The following is a 5,249-nucleotide window of genomic DNA, read 5'->3' as shown; positions in this document are numbered from 1 at the left end:
ATACAATTTGTAAAACACTAGAAAATCAAGAAGAAGGAAGACCAACGCGTGGATACTTCATTCCTCCTTAGAAAAGGGGACAATATACCCATGGAAGGAGTTAGACAGACAAAGTTTGGAGCTGAGATGAAAGGATGGGCCATCCAGAGACTGCCCCTTCCGGGGATCCATCTCATCATCAGCCACCAAACCCAGACACTATTGCATATGCCAGCAAGATTTTGCTGAAAGGACCCTGATATAGCTGTCTCTTGTGATGCTATGCCAGTGCCTGGCAAATACAGAAGTGGATGCTCACAGTCTTCTATAGTATGGAACACTGAGCCCCCAATGGAGGATCTAGAGAAAGTACCCAAAGAGCTGAAAGGGTCTGCAACCTTATAGGTGGAACAACAATATGTACAAACCAGTAACCCCAGAGCTTGTGTCTCTAGCTGCATATGTAACAAAAGATGGCCTAGTTGGCCATCACTGGGAAGAGAGACCCTTTGGTCTTGCAAACTTTATATGCCCCAGTACAGGGGAACACCAGGGCCAAGAAGTAGAAGTAGGAGTGGGTGGGTAGGGGAGCAGGGTTGGGTGAGGGCATAGGAGATTTGAGGGATAGCATTTGAAATGTAAATGAAGAAAATATCTAATAAAAATATAAATAAATAAGTAAGTAAGTAAATAAATAAATAAATAATGGAACTACAAAGGAGTTGAAAGTCTGCTGTGTATGTATTTCAAAATAAAAAGAGCAGTTCTGGAAAAGTTCAAATTTAGAATGAATTCATTTTGCATCTTTGTTCCAATAAAACTTCTCATTACTATATTATCCTCAGTAGACTATAACTTAGGCATATTTATCTTCATATAATGAAATTCTTATCAATCAGTTTATAATGTGATTTAGAGTAGTTAGAAATGGTTAGTTACAATATATACTTTTGACTATTACAGATTATTAATTGTATTCACTACATGATTTGTTTATAAGATGTGCATATTTTTGTTGTCTAATTAAAGTTTGAAAGAATGTTCAGTTCTTTGAATGCAACACAGTTATAATTACATTAGTACCTAGATTAGTTATTGGTTGCTAGGTAACAGTATCATCATAAACTCCATGGCTTAAAACAATAAACATTAATTCAAAGCTTCTGTGGTGTCAGTGCACTGCTTTAGCTGGGCCATCTTCTGAGCTGGAATTAATGATTCACCATGAACTGAACCTTGATTTGATGCTTGACTAAAGACAGCATTTGTTTTTCACTCATTGAGTTATATACAGGGCTTAAGTTACTTTCAATTGGCAGAATGAGTGTTACTGAAACTCAAAGAAATAATTCATCTGCAGGACAACTATCAAAAGTTGTTATCATGGACGACAACACCCCAGGAGCTATCTGCCAGCAAAGATGCCATAAAAACAGAATAAACATTTATAATAAAATTCAAAATAAACTTTATTTTTGCTAATTAAATATGAATTTGTTTAACATTAGATAAATACTAAATATGTTTACATATTCACTGTGGAACATTAGTCTTTTTTAAACAATTTTTTATTAGATGTTTTCTTCATTTACAATTCAAATGCTATCCCGAAAGTCCCCTATACCCTACCCCCACCCTGCTCCCCAACCCACCCACTCCTGTGTCCTGGCCCTGGCATTCCCCTGTACTGGGGAACAAAATCTTTGCAAGACCAAGAGCCTCTCCTCCCAATGATGGCCTATTAGGCTTTCTTCTGCTACATATACAGCTAGGGACATGAGCTCAGGGGGTACTGNTTAGTTCATATTACTGTTCCTCCTATAGGGTTACAGACCCCTTCAGCTCCTTGGGTACTTTCTCTAGCTCCGTGGAACATTTGTCTTAATATTTCTTTTTGATTTTGTTTATTTGAGGGAAAGATGGCTGCTGTGGAAAATATTGTTATTTCTATTGATTTTTTAAAAAATTACTTTTGCATGTATTTTATCTACTCATAATCAGGACCATGAATTATTTGTTGTATTGAGAGAATACACAGTATTTAATAAGGATCTTTAATATCCTTAGTTATTATAAACACCACATAGTTGCTAATAAGTGTCTAAGAAAAACAGGTATATTTGTATTTAATTAAAACATTTATAATTCTTTGCCTATGGTTTCACAAATAGTGTATGAAGATCAAATGCAGACATATTCCCTTGGAGAGTCCAAAACCATCTGTTCACATGTCATTTTAACTTGTTTATAAAATAGCATATGCCACTCTGTCATCATTTTCATAAACTCATAAGGTATCTTATTATTAGACAAATTTGAAATAATATAGTCCATCTTAAAAAGCCCTTCAGTGGCATGTACATATCAAACTATAAAATTTCTCTAAGTTGATCCATTTTGTGTTGCAATTAAATGTTTTCTAGTAAGCCGGGTGTGGTGGCGCATGCCTTTAATCCCAGCACTTAGGAGGCAGAGGCAGGCGGATTTCTGAGTTCGAGGCCAGCCTGGTCTACAGAGTGAGTTCCAGGACAGCCAGGGCTATACAGAAAAACCCTGTCTCGAAAAACCAAAAGTGTTAGAAAAAATATGGAAACTTAGTTGTCATACTACCATTTGTATACCTGGAAAAAAAAAAAAAAAACTCTGGATTAAGTTTCCAGAAAATATTTGTAGCAACAAAACAAAATTTGTATCATTACCATTAGGTAAGTTTTGAAATTAAAATGTCAAGTGACCTGTTGAAAAAAGTCCTTAATACAATTCCTGTGTCTGTTTTATGCATGTGCACATATTCATGTGTATGCCTGTAGGTATTCATGTACTCATATGTGCACGCATGGGGAGGCCAGAGGTTGACTTTTGGTGTCTTCCTCTATCATTCTCCACCGTATTTTTGAGGCAAAATAAGTAATTGAATCTGGAGCTCATCAATTCAGAATGAATAAATTGCTACAACTTCTTAATCCAGAATATCAAAGCCTTACTTAGAGACTTTATGCTGTTCAATCTTGCTTAATTCAGAGAGTCTACATCACAGTCTCAGAGGCGAATAACCTCAGCCCAATGTCAAAAATCTTGAAATATTAATTTATGGAGTTAATCTTGATGATGATTTTTTAAATCAACAATGAATGATCCACACAATAATACTTTATGTTACTTCATCCTTTTCATGTATGTTCTTACCTAAAATATAATCTCTATTCATCACTATTCAATATTTAAGTTTCAACAATCTCTATAGGTCCTACTCTGTGAATCAAAATGGGGAAACATGAAAACAAACAGAGCAACCCGGTGTTAAATAAGTTGTCCTTGTCCTTGAGTGTGTTCCCCTGTAGGAAAAATGCCATTATATATTAGCATCCTGCTGACCAGTTGACTTTTTCCACACGACGTTCCAGAACATGGTTTGAGTTTGTATGAGCAAATAAACTTGAAAAGTGATGATTGCAGCAAACAAATGCCTAAATAGTCGACACTCTTCTAGTGCATCTTTAAAAAAAAAAAAAAAGTGATACAAATAGAAGAACAATAACATTGCAACTAAGAATAACTATGCTGGATATAAAATTGAGACATTCAAATGGAAAGATATGTATGATGTTCTTAACCTTTGTATAATTAAACCCGCATTTATCCTCAAATCTCCAGTCTATTGTAATAATATTGAATGTTGTAATTTGATATAATATCAGCAATTTGAAACTTAAAACTCAGCTATATTTCAGCAAATATTCAATTAGAAGTGTCTAGAGGAAAGCAGAGGGGCAAAGCACTGTTTCTTGCCCACTAGTTAGGGCTTGCATCAAAGCTCTGATTCAATATGCTTTCATCAATTTATGAGCCTCCAGGAAAGAGAGAATAACAAATAAAGCCTTTGCCCAGCCTGCAGGGGTAGCTGATTCTCAGCTTCATCTGCTCACTACCACAAATGCCACCGGATCTTTCCATACTATAGAAGAGCAAAACATTTATTTAGAATCTTACTTTTTGAGACAGGTCTCTCAGTGAGCCAAGATTTCACCAATTGGCTAGACTACTTAAGCAGCAAGCCCTAGGCAACCTTCTGTCTCTCTCTGCTTGAGACTGGGATTGCAGTCACACACTACCACACCAGTCTTTGTAGGTCAGTGCTGAGGATATAAACTAAGTTCTTGTGATTACCACTAAGCAGTCTCTGCATCCCCAAATCTTATTTTCAAATGTTATCCTGCTAGTCCATAGATTGCCAAAAGTTCAATCTCATGTGTGAGATACTGGTCCTGAAAATAGAGGTCAGGGCTATCTCAAAGCATTCTTTCTATCCAAAAAACTCTGTATGGAAGCCAATTGCTGCATAAGAGTCCAGTGCTGAAGATGCCATACACTTTGGAAATGGGGCATAAAGAAATCAAGTTGCTATTGACCAGGATGCTTCTCTGAAATTTTACTTGTCATTCCATTTACTTATGTTATACTTACATGTTACCATTACAGTGGTTCTTCTAAACTAACTACATTAGTACAGGAATCACAACCATTTAAATCCATTAATACTAAAGAACGGAATGAAGGACAAGAAAGTTCAGGTTTTTATTTTTAGAAAATGGAAACAGAGGGAGAAATTATGATTGACATGAAATGTAAACAAGAGAGAGCAACTCCAGAGTAAAATCCAGTAGTACAATAACACGTGTTGATTGTACAAAGCTCAGAAATCACTATAAAGGAGGTAGGGGTGAGAAAACAGGTAAAAGCTAAGATGATGGTTTAAAACTTTATGAGGAACAGGTAGACCTCTCTTATCTCTGTGATTTTCTTAAAGACAAAGCCATGATTCTGTCTGTTCAGCCGAAGCAGTGGTCCCAGAGAACCAATGTCATGGGAGGATGAGGCAGTATGCTGCTAATAGCTCAGGTGAATCAATGACTGCATAGCAAATATTGGTTTCCTCCTCTTCCCATCTCAGTTCACCATGCTCTGTAATTAAGTATGTAAGTCTTTAGGTAAAGAAGATTAGATGGAGAGTATCTATAGAAAGAAACAGTGATGTCAAATGGAAATAATGACAAGCCACTATGAATCTTCTCACACATCATCTACCTGGGTATTTTCAAAGGCTGACTCCCAGGATGCAAACAACTGAAGCAGAAAGAGATATCAAGGGAGGGCACACAATGTGCAAGACTAAAATGAAAATGAACCAAGCAACAATGCCAGAAGCAAGGAAACGTCACAAAATCTATTATCAATATTCTTAGAGAGGCAATGGGGATACTAGCAGGGGA

The sequence above is a fragment of the Mus pahari genome, chromosome 7 (assembly GCF_900095145.1).
Source record: "Mus pahari chromosome 7, PAHARI_EIJ_v1.1, whole genome shotgun sequence".
NCBI lineage: Eukaryota > Metazoa > Chordata > Mammalia > Rodentia > Muridae > Mus > Mus pahari.
Note: the sequence above shows the minus strand (reverse complement) of the source record.